The sequence below is a fragment of the Erinaceus europaeus genome, chromosome 1 (assembly GCF_950295315.1).
Source record: "Erinaceus europaeus chromosome 1, mEriEur2.1, whole genome shotgun sequence".
Classification (NCBI taxonomy): Eukaryota; Metazoa; Chordata; class Mammalia; order Eulipotyphla; family Erinaceidae; genus Erinaceus; species Erinaceus europaeus.
This window is the reverse complement of record NC_080162.1, coordinates 76,943,444-76,968,022: the sequence shown is the minus strand read 5'-3', so window position 1 is coordinate 76,968,022 and position 24,579 is coordinate 76,943,444. Positions and strand designations below refer to the sequence as shown.

Here is a 24,579-nt window from a genome sequence, read left to right as displayed (position 1 = left end):
CTGCACCCCAGAGAGATCTTTGGTCCATATTCCCAGAGGGATAAAGAACAGGGAAGTTTCCAATGGAGGGGGATGGGATATGGAACTCTGGTGGTGGAAATTGTATAGAATTGTACCCCTCTTACCCCACAATCGTGTTCATCATTATTAAATCACTAATAAAAGAAAAGAGAAAATTAAAGAAAATTCAAGAAAAAAAAAACAGTTGTTGGGGGGGTCGGGCAGCAGTGCAGCGGGTTAAGCACATGTGGCACAAAGCTCAAGGACCAGCTGAAGGGTCCCGGTTGGAGCCCCCGGCTCCCCACCTGCAGGGGAGTAGCTTCACAAGTAGTGAAGCAGGTCTGCAGGTGTCTGTCATTCTCTCCCCCTGTCTTCCCCTCCTCTCTCCACTTCTCTCTTTCCTATCCAACAATGAACAACATCAACAATAATAACCACAACAATGCTACAACAACAAGGGCAACAAAAGGGGGAAAAATGGCCTCCAGGAACAGTGGATTCATGGTGCAGGCACTGAGCCCCAGCAATAACCCTGAAGGCAAAAAAAAAAAAAAAAAAAAGGAACCAGTTGTCTGGGTCAGCAAGATAGTTTACCTGTGAAGTATGTCTGCTTTGTTACACACATAGCCCAAAAGACTATACTTTCAGGGATCATTTCTTTTTTTTTTTTTATTATTTATTTATTTATTTATTCCCTTTTGCTGCCCTAGTTGTTTTTTATTGTTGTAATTATTGTTGTTATTGATGTCATCGTTGTTGGATAGGACAGAGAGAAATGGAGAGAGGAGGGGAAGACAGAGAGTGGGAGAGAAAGACAGACACCTGCAGACCTGCTTCACCACCTGTGAAGCGACTCCCCTGCAGGTGGGGAGCCAGGGGCTCGAACAGGGATCCTTACGCAGGTACTTGGGCTTTGTGCCATATGCACTTAACCCGCAGATCATTTCTATAGTTTGTTACACACATAGCCCAGCCCCCACTATACTAGAGGAAGCCTCAGTGCTATAGTATCTTTTCCTCTCTCCCTGTCCCTATCTGAAAAAGTTAGCTTAGAGCAGTGAAATCCTGTGACAACAAAAAAGTTTTCTTTTTTCATTTTACACTATCAATGTCAACAGGGGTTTAAATCCACCTCATTTCCACCACCAGAGTTCTGAATCTTCAGTCTCCCCACTGCAATCCACCACAGTTCCCCTAAGGTTGTAGACATGGGCTAACCATTATCTCTATAACTATTTGTCATATTTACACATATCTGCCACCTTTTTCTCCTGATTCAATCCTCTCTTCCCCTCCAAGCCACTCATGACAACATAACTACCTTCATATGTCCCTCTCCCTTTCCTTCTCTCTCTCTGGGTGCTGATGGAGCTGAAGTTTAGAGCTCTCTTATCTTCATCCTATCAATTCTCCTCCACTGGAAGTATAGATCAGTTGTTTTTGGGGTGCAAAAGGTAGGAGTTCTGGCTTCTATAATTGCTTCTCCACTGAGCATGAGCATTGACAGGTTGATCCATACTCCCAGCCTGAAAAACAGTTCTCTTTCTCTCACCACATAGTCTGATTTGGATCTTTGTACCAAGCCCTTTTGCTAAGCATGTAATCAAACTGAACCCTGAGACCACAGAACCCAGTTTGAACTTAAGTTCAAATCTATCTTGGGTCACAACAGTATCCTTGTGAAGCAATGGATACTAAAGTCTGATCTGATCCTTAAGTCCCATGTAACAGGGCTACTCTAGGGACACACAGAAAAGTCATAAATAGTTCAGATAGTTCACTAAACTGGATGTAAACAAAGACATTGCTTTTTAAAACTAGTCTGAAGCAAAAATGTCTAAATGTTAGGCAAACAGAAGGGCCGTGTGTAAGGAGCAACAGGAGATGTCATGATACTGAATCTGTGGCACCTGGAGTGTGGGCAGATGACTGTATCTGTAGGGAGGAACTGGCGTGGACACAGAAGGGAAATGAACAGTGTGGTATCTGGTAGACAAGCTTGCAGAGATTTAGTGGCACACATAATCCAGATTATCTGCACAGAAAACCAAAGGATGGGGGGGGAAAGTAAATTCAAAGAGTAAAGAAAATTGTAATAAATGTGTATTTAAGAGGGGGTTAGGAAGTCACCTACCCAGTTGAGTGTAAACATTACCATGCTCATGGACCTGGGTTTGAACCCCTGGCCCCCCACCTGTGTGTGGGGGGGGACTTCACAAGCAGCGAAGCAGGTCTGCAGGTGTCTTGTTTCTCTCTCCCTCCTCTCAATTTCTCTCTGTCCTATCTAATAAACAAGAAGAAAAAGGAAAACATGGCCACTAGGAGTGATGGATCGGTAGTGCTAGCATCAAGCCCCAGTGATAACCTTGGTGGCAATAAAAGAGAAAAGAGAGGACAGAGACCAAAAAAAACAAAAACAACAACAAAAAAAAACACGACTCATCTCTGAAGAATCAGGGGCCAAATCTGGACAATCAGGCACACAATGTATACATCATGTATTCGCTGAGCTGTCTGTCTCCCTGGTGTGTTGCGAAGGATACAAACCTGTAGGGAAAGGAGGGAATGTGTGTGCTTGTGGCCTAGACACCTATAAGCATGAGAAAGTACATTCATAAGCTTTTCTGACTCATTCAGTACTGGCTTTGCCTGAAGACTCATAGACATGTCTGTCTACAAAGAATTCTCATTAAAATTGACATTTTGACAACTACTAAAAAATAAAATAAAATGATAATGACACTTCCAGCATGGTGGGAGGTTAGAAAAAGTCAATGAAAATAAAACACAAGAGACAGATGAGAAGCAATTATGCCATGATTACTTCTTGGCTTCACTAGAGAAGGTATTACTCGGTGTTAAATAGTGTATAGCTGATTCACATCTTAAATGAAAGGCCTGGATTCCCTAGGTTGATTGAGGAAAAATGCAAAAAGTAGATAAATAATGATAAACAATAAAGTTTTTTTTAATGCAAAGATGAGACAAAGGGAAAGGTTTTTAAAAGAAGCAAAAATGAGACAAAGTTACAAGAGACAAGGAAACAGGAAGGAGAAAAAATAAAGAAAAAAAGAGAAATAAGAAACCTTCCTTTTCACTAACCTAGTAATTCACACATCCAGCAATTCTGAATAAAACAAAGGGTACAGTAATAAGTAAGGTCTGAATTCTTTACTTTCTCATTGTTTTTACTCTAGTCATTATTCCCTGCATCTGGAGTGTTCTTCCTAACATCCTTGCCTACTTGGACGCTTCTGAATCTTCGGGTATTTATTTAAGATGCTTCCAGGCTCCTAATTGGAAATTATCTATTCCTTTCACTTTCTGAGCACTGTCTTAATTTACCTGTAGCATTTAACATTTAACTTTAGCCTTTCCAGAGATAACATCCCCCTGCCCTATAAGTGCATGCCTTTTTCTGTGCAAATGTTCTCTTGACAACAATCCTGTAAATCAACATACCTTCAATAAAGTGAAATTGGAAATTAATGATTTTCCCCCTCCAGAGTTACCACTAGAGCTCAGTGCTGGCACTACAAATTCACTGCTCCTGGCAGGTGACCTTTTTTTTTTTTTTTTTAAAGAATATACTGTTTGGGGGCCGGGTTGAGCACACGTTAGTGCTGAAGGACCCAGGTTCGAGCCCCTGGTCCCCACCAGCAGGGGGAAAGCTTCATAAGCAGTGAAGCAGGTCTGTAGATGTCTTTCTCTCTCCTATCTCCCCTCTTGAATTCTGGTTGTCTCCATCCAATAAATAAAGATAATAAAAAATTTTTTTTAATATACTGGTTATGAAGGATCTCCAAATCTCAAGAGATGATGTGGTGGCACATCTGGTTAAACACACACATTATTATGCTAAAAAACCAGGGTTTGAGCCCCTACTCCCCACCTGTGGGGGGGGAGTTTCATGAACAGTGAAGCAAGTACTGCAGTTACTTCTCTGTCTCTCTGCTTCTCTACCTTACCCTCCCTTCTCAAGTTCCCTCTGTCCTATCAAATAAAAAATTTTTAATTAAAAAAGAACCTCAGCGGAGGGTAGATAGCATAATGGCTATGCAAACAGACTCTCATACCTGAGGCTCCAAAGTCCCAGGTTCAATCCTCCCGCACCACCATAAGCCAGAGTGGAACAGTGCTCTGGTAAAAAAAAAAAAAAAAAAAAAAAGAAAAAGAAAAGAACCTCAATTCCTGGTTAATGAATATGAAATTCTTAGAATGCAGTAAAATCACCAGTCTTTAGTCATGTATAAATGGTAACTTTGTGTGTTGGTGTTCCACTATCCTCCACAAGTCTACAGGGGAAAAGGATTACACAGAAGAATGCCCCTTCAGACAGATGCAGCACTTAAAGCACCATAACTCAAGATGAATAGAAATCATCCCAATTAACAGATTAGATAATAAACAACATGGTTACTAGTATACATACATTTATATCATTCACTCTACAAGTAGTATTTGTGCTAGACCTATTTCAGTATTACCGAGGCACATGAGAAGCAGCTAAAGATTACACTGTCCCTCAGCCTATAAGGTCTCAATTTCATTAATGAGAGCAGGATTGGATATGATACAGCAGAGTACAACTACAAAAGTAGAAGCAAAGTGCTAAGATCAAAATTAATCCTGCTTATAGTGATCAGGGATAGCTGCTTTGAGGAGGTGGCATATGAAATGATATGAAAAGATAAGGACAGTCAACAATATTTATACACCTTTCCCATATTTAGGAGCTATTCTCTTCCCTGATCCAGCTTTCTGGTCCTTCTGCCAGCCATGACATCACCTCCCCAGACAATAATTAGGATCCACCTGCATATCAGATTTCAAGCTCAGGCAAAAAAACAAACAAACAAAAACAAAAAAACACTAGTATAGCTGCAGGCCCTTTGGAATATAACGAAAATATGCCTACTAGCTATCTACAAAATGGAGGGCCCCCAACTCTTCATCTGCACTATTCCAGCCTTTAGGTCCATGACTGGTCAACAATATGTTTGGATTTGTATGTTAACTCTCTTTTCAACCACCAGGTTCCAGATGCTAGCATGATGCTGACCAGACTTCCCTGGACAGACAATCCCACCAATGTGTCCTGGAGCTCCCCTTCACCAGAGCCCCACCCCACTAGGCAAAGAGAAAGACAGGCTGGGAGTATGGATTGACTGTCAACGCCCATGTTCAGCGGGGAAGCAATTACAGAAGCCAGACCTTCAACCTTCTGCATCCCACAATGACCTTGTGTCTATACTCCTAGAGGGTTAAAGAATAGGATGGTTATCAGGAGAGGGGATGGGATGCAGAGTTCTGGTGGTGGGAATTGTGTGAAGTTGTATCCCTTTTATCCTATGGTTTAGTCAATGTTTCCTTTTTATTAAAAAAAAAAAAAAAAAGAAAGAAAGAAAAGATGAAGACTTTGCCAGGTAAAGGAGACTGACTGACTGGGAGGTAGAGCTTTCTACAAAGGCAGGAACATAGGCAAACAGTGGGTATGTATCAAGCACTGTGCTGCTGACAGTAGATAGCAAAGTGAGGTGACTGACAAGCCCACAGTAGGTGGGATGTAGAAGAGAGGGTAGCACAAAGTATGAAGGAACTGGAAGGGAAGAAGAAAAGGCACAAGGAGGAACAGATCTAATTTGGCACAGAGGCACATTTGCTGAGCTGCCCCTCTACACCTTTCTAGGTATAATCATGTCAACTTGATGCTAGTAACTGAAACAGACCAGACCTTTGATACCAAGATGAGGCTGAACATATAACTATTACTCAACTCTCCCTTTGCTCAGGATGGATCTGTATTAAGAATTAGAATTCACCCAGCTCTACCAATAATCCCCAAAAATCCAGAATTCCCTTGTCCAATGCCCTAATGTACTGTGAGGCAGAGTATAAAGCAGGGTCTGTCAGGGCCAGTCCATGGCACACCCAGTAGAGTGCACATGAAGCAGGGTCTGTCTAGGACCTATGGCTGCCACTTCCTTCTCTTGGACCTTAGTTTCATATTCAAAATGAGGAAAATATGATACTCTCAAAGGGCTGAGATCACTGCCCATGTCTGAATAGTGTCTGTTCTCTCACACAAAATAGATGAATAAGTCTTTTAAAAAAGAAAAATAAGGGAGTCGGGCTGTAGCGCAGCAGGTTAAGCGCAGGTGGCGCTAAGCACAAGGACCCGCATAAGGATCCTGGTTCAAGCCCTGGCTCCCCACCTGCAGGGGTGTCGCTTCACAAGTGGTGAAACAGGTCTGCAGGTGTCTATCTTTCTCTCCCTCTCTCTGTCTTCCCCCTCCCCTCTCCATTTCTCTCTGTCCTATCCAACAACAATGACAACAATAATAACTACAACAATAAAACAACAAGGGCAACAAAAGGGAATAAATAAATAAAAATAAATATAAAAAAAAAAAAAGAAAAATAAATTTAAGATTGCCATTTTTTATTTTTATTTTTTTATTTTTGCCTCCAGGATTATTGCTGGGGCTCGGTGCCACTGCTCCTAGAGGCCATTTTTTCCCTTTTGAAGTTACCCTTGGTTGTTTTTATCATTGTTGTGGTTATTATCATCATTGCTATTGATGATGTTTTGTTTTGTTTTGTTTTGTTTTTGATAGGACAGAGAGAAATGGAGAGAGGAGGGGAAGACAGAGAGGAGAGAAAGATAGACACCTACAGACCTGCTTCACCACCCGTGAAGCTGAAGCGACTCCCCTGCAGGTGGGGAGCCAGGGGCTCGAACTGGGATCCTTCCGGGGTCCTTGAGCTTTGCACCGCTGCGCTAATGCCCGACCCCCTGCCGTTTTTTTTTAAATTTATTTTATTTATTCCCTTTTGTTGCCCTTGTTGTTTTATTGTTGTAGTTATTATTGTTGTTGTCATCGTTGTTGGATAGGACAGAGAGAAATGGAGAGAGGAGGGGAAGACAGAGAGAGGAGGAGAGAAAGACAGACACCTGCAGACCTGCTTCACCGCCTGTGAAGTGACTCCCCTGCAGGTAGGGAGCCGGGGCTCGAACCGGGATCCTTATGCTGGTCCTTGTGCTTTGCGCCACCTGCGCTTAACCCGCTGCGCTACAGCCCGACTCCCCCCCCTGCCGTTTTATCTTATAGTTCACAGATGTTCAAGTCCAAGGACCTGTTTTAATCTGACCTACACAAAATTATTTTTAAAGCTTGAGTTAACCACCAACATTTAAAACTCAGGTCTCTCTTTTTTTTTACTAGATTTCTAGCTTCTCTCTTTTTAATTGTCACTAGGGTTACTGCTGAGACTCAGTGCCAGCAGTATGAATCCACTACTCCTGGTGGCCATTTTTATTCCCCCTCCCCTCACTTTCTATTTTATTAGATAGGACAGAGAGAAATTAAGAGGGGCAGGGCAGATAAAGGGAGACACTTGCAGACATACTTCACTTCTCATAAAGCATCACCTCTACAGGCAGAGCAGAGGCTCATAACAGTCCTTACACATAATATGTGTACTCAAACTTCCGCCACTGCCTGGCCCCATCTAGTTTCACTTGAAAGGCTCTTTGCATAATCATTGTGCTGTCTTACCAGCCCTTAGCTATAATATTTAAATGAATCAGATTCCAAAAAAACTGAGTACATTGACCTCAGAAAGTTAGACTTTCATTCAATATGCAGTCTTAAAGCAGTTTGACAGAAAGTCCAACATAGCTTCTTCATTCAAAAAAAAAAAAAATTGGAAAAAATGTTACAAATGTACAAACTATTGTGTTATATTTTACTGTTGACTGTAAACCATTAATTCCCAATAAAGAAATTAAAACAGGGAGTTGGGCGATAGTGCAGCAGGTTAAGTGCAGGGTGGCGCAAAGTACCAGGGCAAGTGTAAGCATCCCGGTTCGAGCCCTCGGCTCCCCACCTGCAGGGTAGTCACTTCACAGGCAGTGAAGCAGGTCTGCAGGTGTCAGTCTTTCTCTCCCCCTCTATCTTCCCCTTCTCTCTCTGTCCTATTTAACAACGATGACATCAATAACAACAGCAATAATAACTACAACAACAATAAAAAAATAAGGGCAACAAAAGAGAAAATAAATTTAAAAATTTTAAAAAAGAAGAAAAACATGTCATGACTTTTCCGACAACCCAATACTTAGATCCCACAGCAGGCTTGAGGGAAATATTAGTTAAGACGGTGGGGCTAGAGAGATAGTTTACCACATATGCCATAGTTGAACAGTGCTCTGGTTGGTCTCAAAATGGGGGGGGAGAGGGAAGTTCTGTCTTCATGGGACTCATGTTCCAGTGGGATATTGTTGTTGGGGATAGGGGGAGTCATATACGGTAGAGGTAAAAATAAACAAAAGAAAAAGAAAAAAAGTTAAAATAGGCAGTTATTGATGAAAAATCCTTTCCATCTAAAAATTCCACTAACATCACACGAATTTAGTTCAATACACACCCCACCACCACCATCACCCCCTTTTTTAAGTTCCTAGTACTTAGTAGCTTTCTCCTTTAATCTGAGAAACCATTATCAGTTGACACAGAAACCACCATAGTGCTCTTGAGGTGGCGCAGTGGATAAAGCATTGGACTCTCAAGCATGAGGTCCTGAGTTCAATCGCCGGCAGCACATGTACCAGAGTGATGTCTTGTTCTTTCTGTCTTTCCTCCTATCTTTATCATTAACAAATAAATATTTTTTTAAAAGGCAACAAAAGGGAAAATAAATATAAAACTATTTATTTAAAAAGTCACTGACTTTCAATACATACCTCTTTGCATTTAATAAAGGAAAGGCCAGGTACAAACTCACAAATACATTTTAATTTGTAGTAAATATTGTAGTTTCTTTCATGGGGCATCAGAACTATTTACCCCCAGTTTGTGTTACTAGCAAAACAAACAACAAACAAACTTATTAATTTTAAAAGGACAAGATTGAAGGCCAAGCAGTGACACACAAGGTTAAGCACATATAGTATGTAAAGCAAGGACCCGAGCAAGGATCCCAGTTTGAGCCCCCAGTTCCCCACCTGCAGGGGGGTTACTTCATAAGTGGTGAAGCAAGTCTGCAGATGCCTCTCTCTCTCTCCCTGTCTCCCCCTCCACTCTCAATTTCTCTGTCCTATCCGATAAAATGGAAAAAAATGGCTACCAGGAGCAATGGATTTGTAGTATATAACCCTGGAGGCAAAAAAAAAAAAAAAAAAGACAAGGTTCACTGAATCTTTACTCATTTATTGACCTTGTGAAGTACAACAGGTCAGGCAAACTTACTAGCCAACAACCAAAATGACCTAGCAAAATGAAGAGTTCACTAAGTCCCAGAAAACTAAAACATCTCTTCAATATTAAAGAGTTCCATCTAGAATTGTGTTGACCCATATATACCAAGCAGATGGGGAAAGTAAGTGCATCTAACTGGTTCAAAGGCAACAGTGGTAGTCTGGTGACTGCCATAACATCAGTATCAAAAAGATAATTGGAAATGAAGTGGGCTTTGATAGATTTTAGAACAAAGATGCTTGGTCTAATGTTAGCTTAAAGAACTAATATGCAGAGAGTCAGGCGGTATTGAAGTGGCTTAAGTGCACATGGCGCTAAGCGCAAGGACCTGCGGAAGGATCCCGGTTCAAGCCCCCGGCTCCCCACCCTGTAAGGGAAGTCGCTTCACAAGGGGTGAAGTAGGTCTGCAGGTGTCTGTCTTTCTCTCCCCCTATCTGTTTTCTCCTCCTCTCTCCATTTCTCTCTGTCCTATCCAACAACGACAATAACAATTAGAACAATAAATCAACAAGGGCAACAAAAGGGAATAAATAAATAAATTTTTTTTTAATTTTTAAAAAAAGAATATGCAGGGGGGTCAAGCAGTAGTGCATGTGGTACATATGGTTAAGTTTCACATTATCATGCTCAAGGACCTGGGTTCAAGCCCCAGATCCCCAACTATAAGGGGGATGCTTCACAAGCCATGAAGCAGGTCTTCAAGGGTCTTTCTTTCTCTCTGTACCTCCCCCTTCCCTCTGAATTTCTCTATCCTAAAATACTGAGAAAACTGGCCACCACTGGAATTGGTATCAGCACTGAGCCCCAGTCATGACCCTGGTGGATGGATATATACGTGTGTGTGTGTGTGTGTGTGTGTGTGTGTGTGTGTGTGTGTGTGTGTATGTATGTATATATACACATGCGTGCATGCAGAGGCCAGATGGTAGAGCACCTGGTAAGCACACACATCACCATTCACTAAATCACCTTAGCTCAAGTCCTCTAGTTCCCACCTGCAGGGGGAAACTTCACATGTGGTAGAACAATGCTGCAAGTATCTCACTATCAAGAAAGAAAGGGAAAAAAAAAGTTCCTTTTCTTTGCAAAAGAACACAATTGCCCCATTATAGTCATGTCCTTGGGAGTGAAAACAGTAAAATGCTAAACATATACTCTCCCCTGAAGCAAGATGGCATTCTCTATGCTTCACTCCATGATTATTCTATCATTACCAGATTCTTTCCCATAAAAGCAATGGCACCTTTGCCAAGGGGAATGGCCCTTGAAACAGTGACTTAATTCAAGAAAGGAAGGTTTATTGATGGAAAAACTATCTTTTTTACTAGGTCACTCAGGGAGATTTATAAGCAGAGGGGGAAAAAAAGTTTTTTCTTTGTTTTAGAAAATGTTACCTGGTAAGAGTGAAGAGCATTGCATGAAAAAGATACAGAGACTAGTTAGGAGATTCCTGTGGAAGATTAATGATCCTATAGCCCCTACAATAATCAAAGTAGGTTCTGTAAATGAAACAGTAGTAATGTCTCAGTCCCTGGCTGCCTGCATGCTCCTCAAGATAGTTTTACTCAAAAGACTAATGTACATATCAAAAGAAACCAAGGCCCAGAGAACTTAAAATGATGCCCAAGCTCACACAGAACAGGTGAGTGGGGAAAAAGAAAGAACAATGGTTCTGAAGACAAGTACTAAGTCTGTTAAAAAACAAAGCTGCTACGAGGACTGGACAAGTCACCCATTCTCACTCTGTACTCTCATCTTCAAAATAAGAATATCTACATTTTGTAGGGTTATCACAAAGACTATGATAGTACTTTATGAATCTACTGTCTTCTTTGTGTATGTTTGAAAATATCCATATTAAAAACAAAGATGTTAAGCGCATATGGTGCAAAGTGCAAGGACCAGCATAAGGATCCCGGTTCAAGCCCTCGGCTCCCCACCTGCAGGGGGTTTGCTTCACGGGCGGTGAAGCAGGTCTGCAGGTGTCTATCATTCTCTCCCCCTGTCTTCTCCTCCTCTCTCCATTTCTGTCCTATCCAACAACAACGATAGCAATAACAACAATAATAACCACAATGATAAACAAGGGCAACAAATGGGAAAAAAATAAAAACAAAGATGACCCCTAAGGTTCAAGGTTTAATGCCCAATACACCAGAAGAAAAAAGGGAGGAGGAGAATAGTTTTAAGTTTTCAATTTTGCCAACTCCATTATTAGCAGTATGACTATGGACAAATTTCTTAATGTCCTTTAGAAACTCTAAATCAGGGTGAGGCCAGGTGGTGGCACACCTGACTTGAGCACACAAATTACAATGCGCATGGATCCGGGTTCAAGCCCCCAGTTCTCACCTGTAGGGGGAAAGCTTCACAGATGGTGAAACAGTGCTGCCAAGTATCTGTCTCTCCCTCTCTGTATCTCCCCCTTCCTCTCAATTTCTGGATGTCTCCATAAATAAAGATAATAAAATTAAAAAAAAAAAACTCTAATAAATCAGGGTGGGGTGGATAACATAATGGTTATGGTTATGCAAAGAGACTCTCATGCCTGAGGCTCTAAAGTCCCAAATTCAATAATCTCCTGTACCACCATAAATTAGAGCTGAGCAGTGCTCTAGTAAAAAGCACACACCAGGGAAAGGCAAACCTGGTAACACAAATACATTAATGCCCAAGGCCTGGGGTTCAAGCCTGTCTCCCACCTACAAGGGGGAGGGAAGCTTCACAAACAGTAAAAGCTACAGGTCTATCTCCCCCTTCCCTATCAATTTCTTTGTCTCTATTCAAAATAAATTTAATTAAAGAAAAACCTCTAAATCTCTCAGATTCCCATCTATATGTAAGGATCAAGAGTGTATAGATTTTTTGTGAATTGAGAAATACAATTTTGATATAACATTGTATATATGTACCTCCTATAGAACACATAAATGAAATATTTAAGTATGTTTTATAGGTAAAATATCTTCTAAGCTATTTTTATTTTAAAAATATATTCACATGTACATACAAAGTAACTCTCAGTAAATATCAAATCTATTAGCATGCACACAGGACATGTTATCTCCACATAGTGAGCATCCAATTCATGGTACCTATTATTAATATGAAAGGCAAAGACAGGTCTAAAACTTGTCAGATTTCCTGGTTACCCTCTAGTAATGTTCCCTGTGGCAGTTCTAACACACCCAATTTCTCCTAACAAAGATCCCCAACCTAACACAGGATCAGGAGCTGATTAATGTTTAACATGAAAGTGTTACTCTCTGGGAGTAGACAAGGCCACCGTATTTCCCCCAACCAGGTAATTTAAGGTACATTTTCTAATATTTGCTGACAGAACAAAGAAGAGAGGCTCTGAAACATCACTGTTCATGCCAGCCTTCAAAGTTAGTCGGCAAAACTACAGAAAATAAACATCCAGCTAGGGCTCACCTGGCAGGATAAAAACTGCCAAAGAAATGGCAGGGAAACCTGAGCAAATGTAATAGGCGAACTCTGAGAGATGAAGCTCTTCAAGCTTTGGCTTTTCCCTCTCTCCTCCACCTTAAGAGAAAATAAAACTTCTTTCCACATGCAGTGATTTACTGGATTAAATGCTTCCGAGATGATATTATTAAGGCAAAGAGGTCACTGTCATGCTTTAATCCTGCTTAAATACAAACTGATTTAGGAATGGTATGGCCTTTTCCACTTGCTCCAGAAGGCTGTTAGATATCACATCCTGCCTCTCCATCGTGTTTTGTTGTTACCAGAGCACTGCTCAGCTCTGGCTTATGGTGGTGCTGGGGACTGAACTTGGGATCTCAAGAGTCTCAGACATGAAAGTTGCTTTCATAACCATTATGCCATCTCCCCAGCCCTCACTGCGTTCTTTAGCAGGGATTTGGGAGTCACTCACCCATAGTTCTACTCAAGCAGTTCACAGAATGTCCTTTCTACATCTTCACAGCCGAAATATCCTATGACTATACTCACTAGGGGAAAAAATGTGGGAGGGGAGCAAGCAAAAAGTATAGCAACTGAGCAAAGATTACCTAAATGTTGCTTCTGAGATATAACAGTCCAGACACACTAATACTGGTGCTCCATTATTTATAAATATGACCAAACAAGTGAGAAATTAGGGTGGGGCTTCCTATATATGATCACTTTATGGTACTGCTACCCCAAGAGAATGTACTGATTCTTAAAATTCAGAGGGAAGGAGGTGGTGCAGCCATTTGAGTGCACATAAGCACAAGGACCTGGGTTCAAGCCTCTGCTCCCCATCTTCACGAGGGGAGGGTGCTTCACAAGAGGGGAAGTAGGCATGCAGATGTCTTTCTTTCTCCCTCTCTATCCTTGCCTTCCCTCTCAATTTCTCTGTCCTATCTAAAAATAGGAAGAAAAAAGGGGGGAAATGGCTGAAAGGAGCAGATGATTCATAGTGCAGGCATCAAGCCCCAGTGATAACCTTGGTGTTGATAAAAAATTTTTTAATTAATTCATACCATCAGGTAAGTCAATATTAAATTACTAATAAAACAAAAAAAAAATCATATAACACTGAGGAGACAGTTAAGTGCAACAGACTATAGGACTTGCATGTCTGAAGGCCCTTGTTCAATCCCCAACACTAGCACTAGAGCTGAGTAGTGCTTTGGTGTCTGTCTCTCAAAAAAACTTTTTTAATTATGTATTTTATATATATGTTTTTTTATTTTTACCAGTACTACTCAGCTCTGACTCTGGTGGTATAGGGCATTGAACCTGGGACCTTGAGATCTCAGGCACTGGAATATATTGCATAACCATTATGCTATCTCTCGTGACAATATCTTTTTTTTAGATTTTTTCATTATCTTTATTTATTGGAGAGACAGCCAAAATCAAGAGGGAAGAATATAACAGAGATGGGAGAAAGACAGACACCTGCAGCACTGCTTCACCACTTTCTAAGCATTCCCCCTGCAGGTGAGTACCAGGGGCTCAAATCTGGGTCTTTGCACATTATAACGTGCACTCAACCAGGTGAGCCACCACCCAATTTTTCTTTTTCTTTCTTTCCTCCTTCCTTCTCTTCTAGCAGCCCAGGAAGTAGCACAATGGCAGTTTTGAACTTGTAAGCATATGATGACATTAAGCTTGATCCCCAGCACCACATATGCCAGAGTGATGCTATCTATGATCAATTTAAATATTGGTAATTATTGCCAGACAGTTTTTAAAAATATACTAGATCATACTCATCAATGGTGTATAAGAGATTTCCTGTTGTTCCATGTCTTCTCAATGTTTAACAGTCTATATTTTTAAAATTTTATGTTCAGCAACTCTGGTTGGTATGTATGAATTTTTATTTTTTATTTTATTTTTTTAAAAGGATTTCTTGTGGTCTGGGAGGTGAAGTGGTTAAAGCATTGGACTCTCAAGCATGAGGTCCAGAGTTCAATCTCCAGCAGCAGCACATGTACCAGAGTGATATCTGGTTCCTTCTCTTCTATCTTTCTCATTAATAAATTATATATATATATACATACATACATATATATACATATACATAAATAGAAGAGAGAGAATGACCATAGATAGCATCACTCTGGCATATGTGGTGCTGGGGAGATTGTGCAGCAATCCCCAAACTGTTCTGTCTATAGTCTTACTCCATCATTGCCCCATATAAATAAATCTAAAAACTAGAAATCAGATAATCAAACAGGTTTCCCTGTCTACTTACATATCTATCAATTCTGCTTTTTGCAGTCTCAACCCACAGCCCAAATATGTAGGCCAGGGCAGCAGCAGATGTTAAGATTTGTTGTACTTATCTGTCATCCTCTCAAGACTGAAAGTAACTTGAGGCCAGGAATCCTGTCTTGCTAGTTTTTCCTTTATTCATTTTGTCACTGCCAGCTTCACCATTTTTTCAGATTGCAAAGGGTGGGGAAGGGGGAAGGGGAGGGTACAACCACAGCACAAGCTTCTTTCCTCCACTGCAGTGGGAGCTAGGCCAACACAGGCTGTGCACATGACAAAGCAGGCATATGATCCAGGAGAGCTACTACTGAGTTATCTCCCCAGTCCTTTTCTACAGCAAGACATGTATGTCCTGCAATTTTCTGAAAATAAATGGTCGAATTTAGGGATGAAAGGCTGAAAGGATAAAACATACCTCAAGTATAATTATGTTACAGTAGCTAGATAGCTCTAAGACCCTAATTTTAGTAAGGTTAATTTTGATTGCTATGTCAATCAGTTTAGAGTGAATTTTTAAAGTCTGAAGAAAATGGCTGAGGAGATAGCATAATGGTTATTCATGTCTGAGGCACTGAAGTCCTAGGTTCAATCCCCAGCACCACTGTAAGCCAGAGCTGGGCAATGCTCTGGTCTCTTTGTATCCTTCTCTCTGTATCTCTCATTAAAACATTTTTTTTTTTATTGCCTCCAGGGTTATTGCTGGGGCTCAGTGCCTGCACTACGAATCCACTGCTTCTGGAGGCCATTTACCCCATTTTGTTGCCCTTGTTTATCGCTGTTATTATTATTGTTGTTGTTGCTGTCATTGTTGGATAGGACAGAGAAATGTAGAGAGGTGGGGAAGAGAAAGACAGTCACCTGCAGACCTGCTTCACCGCTTGTGAAGCAACCCTCCCACCCCCTGCAGGTGGGGAGCCAGGGGCTCGAACAGGGATCCTTACACCGGTCCTTGAGCTTTGCGCCAAGCTTTGTGCTTAATCTGCTGTGCTACCACCCGGCCCCAATAAATATTTTTTAAGTGAAGAAAAGTTATTCCTGTACTCAACTAATTCAAGGAACTATCATTAATACATCACAAGTGCCATTCTGGGAGTCAAGCAGTAGCTCAGCGGGTTAAGCGCACATGGAGCAAAGCGCAAGGACTGGCGTAAAGATCCCGGTTTGAGCCCCTGGCTTCCCACCTGCGGGGGAGTCGCTTCACAAGCGGTGAAGCAGGTCTGCTGGTGTCTCTCTCCCCGTCTTCTCCTCCTCTCTCCATTTCTCTCTGTCCTATCTAACAACAACGGCATCATAACTACAACAACAACAAAAACAAGGGCAACAAAAGGGAAAATTTTTTTTAAAAAATTTAAGTGCCATTCCTCATTAATGGTTTACAGACACATGCAAGAACAAAACCCCAAAGCCTTACAATGGTTCGTGTAAGCATGACAACATTTGACTTCCTAGTGCAGCACATACATTCTAGACTTAGAGAAATAATGAGTACGGAAATTATTATTTTAAATCTATTGCTGGGAGTCAGGCGGTAGCGCAGCAGTGGGTTAAGCGCATGTGGCACGAAGGGCAAGGACCAGTAAAGATCCCGGTTCCAGCCCTGGGCTCCCCGCCTGCAGGGGAGTCACTTCACAGGCGGCGAAGCAGGTCTGCAGGTGTCTATCTTTCTCTCCGTCTTCCCCTCCTCTCTCCATTTCTTGCTGGCCTAACGACGACAACATCAATAACAACAATAAAAAACAAGGGCAACAAATGGGGAAAAAAATCTATTGCTGAGAAAAAATACATAGTACTGCAGAGTTTGCTCTAACTAGCACAAAGTATTACAAAGGAAACTAGTTAAATAGATCAACAGATATATGTAGATAGTGTCTTTACCAGAAGTCTTAATAAAACAATAGGTAATATTTTGATGTAGTATATGTAAGTAGCAAAGAATGCTTTATACCTAAGACATACATGTTTGGTTTTTTTTTTTTTTTTTTTGGTTGAGTACACACGTTACAATGTGTAAGGACCCAGGTTCAACCTCCCAACCCCCACCTGCAAGGGGAAAGCTTCACAAGTGATAGAAGAAAACCCTCTCAGTAACATAAGCCTCCAAACCTGACCTTTTGTAAGTCAATACTTAATTGTAATGAAGCAATGACTCTAACAAATAAACAGTCTCTACAATTCTACACTTCAGTCTCTACAAATGGCATTTCAAGGACTAGATAACCTCAGAGGTATCTAGTTCATAAAACTAAAGCTCTAAGAAAATGCATATTTCTGGTCTAGTGTTTTTCCAGTACTAGTTCTGTTTGGGAATCTTATAGTGGTTTTTATTATTATCATTATTTTCCCTTTATACAATAAAGTTTGTGACATATTTAAGTATAATTTATAGTCTTGGGCTCTAACTTTATCCCACGGGACAACAGTTCCAAGTTTATAACAGATCTCAGCAGCCAATCTGATAAATTCATCTCACAAGCAATTTTTCAGCAATCTGTCCCCTCTAAAAAGCAATATCCATCTGTTTGCATACTGAAAGGTATCAGTGAACCCAGAAATTTAACCCTCTGAGGTATTCCCAGTGTTCTAGCAAAGTCATTTCTCCTAAAGACAAATCCTTAAGCCACTTCCACAAAAACAGAAATTCAGATGTAGTCCAACTGCTGTTTCACTGACAAAAGAATGGGACCACAGAGAATATTTTAGTAGCTGCAATTAATGTGAACTGGCAAACATCAAAAGCCCACTGAATATTATTTTCCCCCAGTGAAATTGCAGAGTGTGGCATATGACCAGACTTGCACATAAAAAACAAACAACAATAAAAAAAAATAGCCAGTGGGATACGTCAAACATTTGCCTGAGCCTTAAGTAATCTGTCCAACTACAACTTTCCATCCCCTACCCCAGTGTAGAAAGCAGAAAGCAGGAGGCAGTGGACTCAACTTAAAAGGGTTCTCTCTTTGAAAAGACTAGAACTAAGAGAAAATAATCCCACTCTTCCAGAAGAGTCACATAATGGTTATTATGCAAAGAGAATCTCATGCCTGAGCCTTCAAAGTTCCAGGTGCCACAATATACCACAGCAATCAGTGCTCTGGTAAAAAAAAAACCAAAATAAATGGCGCCAGTGGTGGCGCACCTGGTTGAGCGCATGTATTACAATGCACAAGAACCCGGGTTTGAGCCCCTGTTCCCACCTGCAGGGGGAAAGCTTTACGAATGGTGAAGCAGGGTTGCAGGTGTCTCTGTCTCTCTCCCTATCACTCCCTTCCCTCTTGATTTCTGACTGTCCTATCCAATAAATAAAGATTATAATAAAAAATTAAATAAGCCAAAACAAAACTAGCAAAAATAAAAACAACAACTATATCTCACCCTTCATCTGACATGGAAACTGTCAACCCCAAAATCATCTTTTAAAAAGCTCAATACAAAACTAAACTTCTCCTTAACCTCTTGCAAGCAGTAAAAATCCATAAACACCCTCTTGCAAAAACCACAAAGTCCCTCTTGCATGCCTATATGGAAAGAGGAGGGCGCTGAGAGAGAACATTTCATTTACTAAGTAGTTTCTGATTCCAGCTGCTCTAACAGCAGCTATTCTTGATCACTACAACCCCATATGACCAAACTCTGAATAAGTTGAAATGCCAGCATAAACAAAGGGAAGGAGTTATCTGGATTCTCTTTCAAGATTAGAGAAGCCAGAGCTGAGCAGTGCTCTAGTAAAAAAAAAAAAAAAAAAGTTTCAATGATAAACTGGGGGTAGGAGGAAGCAGGAAGCAGTGTAGCCAGAGGTACACTAGGTCTGAGTTCCTACTTGAGCTGCGCACATGCACACCCCACACCCTGCTACAAAGAACTAATAATAATTTTGCATATGCAGAGCACTCAGGTTAAGGGAGGCACTACTAAAGACTTTGTTTTTTTAATAAACATTTATTATTGGATAGACATTGAGAGAGGAGGGGGAGATAGGGAGAGAGACACCTGCAGTCCTGCTTCACCACTTGTAAAGTTTTCCCCCTGCAGGTGGGGTCCAGGGGCTTGAACCTAGATCCTTGCACACAGTAATGTGAGCACTTAACCAGATGCTCACACCACCTGGCCCCTAGGGACAGTTTTGCACTGTCAAAAGAACAAATTCTGGGCTGGAAAGATAGCATTAATACTTATGCAAAAAGGTTTTCATGGCTGAGGCACTAAGGATTCCAGGTTCAAACCCCAGCAGTACCATAACCAGAAAGCTGAGCGGGTGTCCTGGTAAAAATATGTGTTTTCTCTTCTCTGCCCCTTTATACATAATTTCACTTACTTCAAGTATCTCGAGTAGTCAAATTCAGACTTTTTTTTTTGAGCGGGTGAGGGGATATAGTATGTATGTTTAACAGACGTTCAGGGGCCAGGTGGTGGTGCATCTGGTTAAGCGCACATTACAATGTACAAGGACCTGGGTTCAAACCCTTGCTGTTTTCTATTGTTGTTGTAGTTATTGATGTCGTCATTGTTGTATAGGACAGCAAGAACTTGGAGAGAGGAAGGGAAGACAGAGGGGGAGAGACAGATAGACACCTGCAGACCCGCTTCACTGCCTGTGAAGTGACTCCCCTGCAGGTGGGGAGCCTGGGATCCTTCCACCAGTCCCTGCGCTTTGTGCCACGTGCGTTTAACCCATTGTGTCTGACTCCCTGAAACCAACAATTTTAACAAACTGTTAGCTTTGATTCAGGGTTAAAAAAAAAAGTAAACTTTGGGGACCATGAAACAGTTCAATTGGAAAGTACTGCTTTGCCATGTACGCCACCCAGGTTTGAGTCCAGCCGCCACCACATTAAAAAAAAAAAAAAAATCTGGTCTTGTTTCTTTCACAGTATCGAAAAAAGTAAAATAGGCTGGGTGGTAGCACACTTGGTTGAGTACACGTTACAATGTGCAAGGACCTGGATTCAAGCCCTTAGTCCCCACTTGCAGGGGGAAAGCTTTGCTAGTGATGAAGCAGTGCTACAGGTGTCTATTTCTTTCCCTCCCTACTTCCCCTTCCCTATTTCTGGCTGTCTCTATCCAACAAATAATTTAAAAAAAAATTAATAGAACGAAATGTAGCTTTGGGTCAAGGAGAAAACACAATGGTCATGCAATAAATGTTCATGCTGGGCTGGGGAGACAGTAAGACTGAGGCTCTGAGGTCCCAGGTTCAATCCCCAGCATCACCATAAACCAGAGCTGAGTATGCCTGTATACTTACCTCTCTCGTTAAAATATTTTTCTAAAAAAATTTTGTCTGAGGCTCCCAGGTTCAACCACCACCATCATATGCCAAAGCTGTGCAGTATTCTAGTTAAGATAGACAAGATAATAGATACGCAGTCAGTTTGGGAGGGGGGTTGTTTTGCCACCAGGGTTACCTCTGGGGTTCCACACCTGCACAAATCCTTCACTTCGATTTTTTTAAAAGAATTATTTATTCATGAGAAAGAAGAAACAAAGAGAATGAGCCTCATTTCTAACACTGTACAGGTAACTGACTTTTTGTTTGTTTTTAGAGTGAGACAGAAAGGAACGTTGCAACATTGTTTCAAGGCTGGTGAAATTTCCTCTGTACAGGTACTTTCATGTGGTGGTTGGAGGCTCAACCCTAGGTCCTCACATTAGGTAAAGTGTGTCTTCTACTAGGTAAGCTGCCTCCCACCCCCTAACACCCCTCCCCTAAAAAACATATAGCTTTTAAATTATCATTGCACAACAATGACAAGCTATTTAACCTCTATAAGCCTATTTTTTCATCTTCTAAACAGGAGTAACTTAATTTACACATTGCTCTCAGAACTGAGATACTTCACAAAAATCCCTTAGTCCACTGATACAATGATAGGTACCTAATGTTGGCTATTATTCCTATACAATTACCTTTGTATTAAAATTATATTACTACAAAGCACTTTCATGGTCTTTTTTTTTCCTTAGGTTCTTTTTGTATATTTATTTATTTTCCCTTTTGTTGCCCTTGTTTTATTGTTGTAGTTATTGTTGTTGTTATTCATGGTCATTTCTTACAGTGCCTAAAACAACCCTGTGGTAGTTTACAGATAAGGAAACAGGGTCAGACACCCACAATGAGTGATTCAGTTCACAATACCACATCAAGTTCTCTGCCCATGAGAAGTCTCTCCCTTCACCAGTTAAGTTACTCTGGTGATCTAAGGCTAGGGCCATAACCCTGAGTTTCAATTACAGCTGTGAAAAGGGAGATACAAACTAAACTCAAGCATCTCCTCAAAGAATTGGATGAGAAACAAAATCAAATAATGGTTACTTAACAGTACTGTAGGGAGTCGGGCGATAGCTCAGCAGGTTAAGCGCTTGTGGCACAAAGTACAAGGACCGGGTGTAAGGATCCTGGTTCGAGCACCTGGCTCTCCACCTGCAGGGGAGTCGGTTCGCAGGCAGTGAAGCAGGTCTGCAGGTGTCTATCTTTCTCTCCCCATCTGTCTTCCCCTCCTCTCTTGATTTCTCTCTGTCCTACCCAACAACAACAATAATAACCACAACAATGATAAAACAAAAGGGGAAAAATGGTCTCCAGGAGCAGTGGAATCACCGAGCCCTGGGAATAACCCTGGAGGCAAAAAAAAAAAGTACTGTAATCCATAAAGTACTATACAATAAAAATGACAACTTATGAGAACTGGTATGCTTATCCACAAACTCTGAGACATGGAAAAGTGGCTGATACAACACAACTTCCTAGTGACTTCAGTTTAGTCAAGACTCTAAGTCTTAAGACCTGAATAAATGGTTTTGCGCCCTTTTTTGAGGAGGGAAGAAGTGGTAAAAATATATATATAAATGCTGTAGGAATGGGATGCAGAAGACTGGGGATTCTAGTTATGATTCTATCTCTGAAGCAGGGTCTGAATTTAGACAATTTCCCAAGATTCAGTTCACAGAGAAGGGGGTGAACAGATAAAGCTGAATCAGATCATATAAGACTCCTTTGCAGTCCTATATCCAAACTCTTGCTAAAAGCAGAACAGCAGAACTCCAGATTCAAAAGAACTAGAGGAAACATCAGAAGACTCCTCAAGGCCTGAACCCGAAGAACCCCACCTAATTTTTAGACAATCCCTACACCTGGGATCAAACAAACTGGAAAACTAGAACATTTGCCAAAGTTAATTTCTGCTTTTACCCTTCAGGACCTTATCTGAAAAACAGGCAAGATAAAGCCTTATTCATTGAAAACAGGCAGTTGAAGCAGTTGACTTGAGCAAATTCCTGCACCTCTTCCCCCAAGTAGGATCTCTAAACTTAAACATCACAGAAAAAAAGCAAGGTTTGAGGGAAAGAAGGAGCATTATCAAAATAAAGAATGGTCCTCTCTATTATGACTTCGTAGAGCTAAGTCCCCAGAGAACTTGAGTGGTGCTAGAGATCTGGAGTCCCCTGCATCCATCAACTTCTAAAGACAATACCAGAGAAAAATTCATCTTCACTTTCCTCTCGGACCCAGCCCCAGAATGGGATTTCAACCAAAGATCGGGTGACACTGGCCCAGGAGTCCACAGAGAGCCAAGTTAATGTCTCTAACAAATGGTGTGACCCAAGAGCATGTCAAATCCTCACTTGGCTAGTAGATTACACAAGCTAACAGGGTAAGCCGAGTAACAGGCAGCGGCTCCAGGAGACCAGGCCGGGAGGTGGCGCACCTGGTAGAGCGCACAGAGCGCGGGTTCAAGCCCTTGGCCCCCACCTGCAGGAGGAAAGCTTCACAAGTGGTGAAGCAGGGCTGCAGGTGTCTCTCCCCCTTCATGTCTTCCCCTTCCTCTCAATTTATGGCTGTCCCTATCCAATAGATAAAGATGAAAAAAAGAATTAAAAATAAGTAACTGACGTGGAAGAAAAAACGTCGGCCCAGGCTGCACCTTGATCTCTGTTTCTATCAGCGGGGATAAACCCCGAAAGCTGTTGTAAGCATTACAACAAACAAGGCTTAAAAAAAAAAAAAAAAAAGTTCCCGGGTCCTTTCTCATTAAATGTTACCTGTTGGTATTAAGCGCTTCTCTCACATTAGCTTCCCTCCCCGGGCCCACGAAACACCTTCGGGAGGCGACTTTCTTTCTTTCGCCCATTTTCTAGGAGCGTGTGGGGAAGGGGGGGCTGCGGGCAGGGCGGAGCGCACGTCCCGGCCCAGGGTCCGAGGTCCGGGCTGAGGCGGGGGTGCGCGGCCGGGGTCCCGCTCGGGCCGTGGCGGGAAGCAAGACCCGGTTTTCGCGCCTCCGGGAGCGAGAGCCCGCAGACCCGGCCCAGGAGCGGGGGCGGAGGAAGCGGGGTGGGGGGCGAGGCGAGGGGAGGGGAGAGGAGGGGAGGGGGCGGCCGCTCGCCTCGGCCCGGGGTGCTGGGGCCCAGCCCAGGCCCGCCGCCCGCGGCCTCCGCTCCCTCCCTTCCCTCCCCTCGCCGGGCGGGGCGGGGCGCGAGCACAAAGACTCCAACTTCCGAGCGGTGCGGGCCCACCCCGCCAACTCCTGCGCCAGGCCCGGCCCGCAGGGGTGCGGCGGCGGGAGGCGGCGGGAGGCGCCGGGGCGGCCGGGGGCGGCGGCGACACTGCGGGGTGTGGGGGGCGGTGAGAGCCGGGTCCGAGCCCGGGGCGGGGGGAGGCGGCGGGAGTTACCCAGGCTCCGGGAGTCACCCGAGGGCCCGAAAAGAGTTTCTAAAAATAGGCAGCGGCCCGCGCCGGAGAGACGGGTGACCCGAGAGGGGCCGGGGCCGCCCCCCGCACCCCCAGGGCGACGCCCGCGGCCCCCCACTCACCGGCGCAGGAAGGTCTGGAGGGAGCCGCGCCGCGGGGACGGAGGCGGCGCCGCTGCGCTCGAGACGGAAGAGAGGAGGAGGGGGGAGCGGGAAGGCCGCCCCCGCCGCCGCGTCGTGAGGAGCCGAAGCCGAGCACACGCGCCGGAGTCGCCCCCTCGGCTCCGCCGGCTCAGCGTCCCGCGCCGCTCGCGCGCCCCGCCGCACTGACAGCGGCGCGAGCCCCGCAGCCGCGAGTCCCTCCCTCGGCCCGCACCACTGAGGCGCCCGGGGGTGGGGGCGTCCCGAGCGGCTCCCCTCAGCTCAGCCCTACCCGCCGCTCCGGCCCTGGCGCCGGGTCCTCCCGACCCTCAGCCCCGGTCTCCCGCGAAGGACTCGGCGCCGGGGAGCTCGAGGAGCCCGCAGACCGTCCCGACACCGTCCGACTCCCCGAGCGCGCGCGCTCTCCCCACCCCGTCAGCCCCGCGGTAGAAACGTCCGCGCTTCGGCGGGGACAGGAGGAAGGCGGGGCGGGGGCGGGGGCGGGGTGGGGGCGGGGCCTGGCCGGGAGGGTGAGGGGCGGGGCGGGAGGAGCGGGTCGCCTTCACCAGTAAACCCCCGGGAGGAGAAGGCGGGACGGGGCCGGAGGGCGATGACGACGACGAAGAGAGGCGCGCGAGACCGTTAGGGAAAGCGGGCGGGGCGGGGGACGCCGGGGGGCGCGAGCCTGGGCACCTCGCGAGAGGAGGGCCCGTGGGCGAGGCCTGCCGGGAGGAGGAGCCGAGGTTGGAGGAAAGTC

General features: G+C 43.5%; 1 protein-coding gene across 5 annotated transcripts in view; it reads right to left on the bottom strand.

Annotated features, from left to right (window-relative positions):
* Window positions 1-24,268, bottom strand: part of RALY (RALY heterogeneous nuclear ribonucleoprotein) — a 94,124-nt gene extending 69,856 nt beyond the window's left edge. For 2 of the 5 annotated variants that reach the window (XM_007522672.3, XM_060188630.1), the window contains exon 1: window positions 23,805-24,262. The gene's annotated coding sequence lies outside the window, so the exon portion shown is untranslated. Of the gene's footprint in view, window positions 1-23,036; window positions 23,445-23,804 lie in introns of those variants that run through there. The other 3 variants (XM_060188626.1, XM_060188631.1, XM_060188628.1) reach the window with 3 other exon arrangements.
* Between the last annotated feature and the right edge of the window lie 311 nt (window positions 24,269-24,579).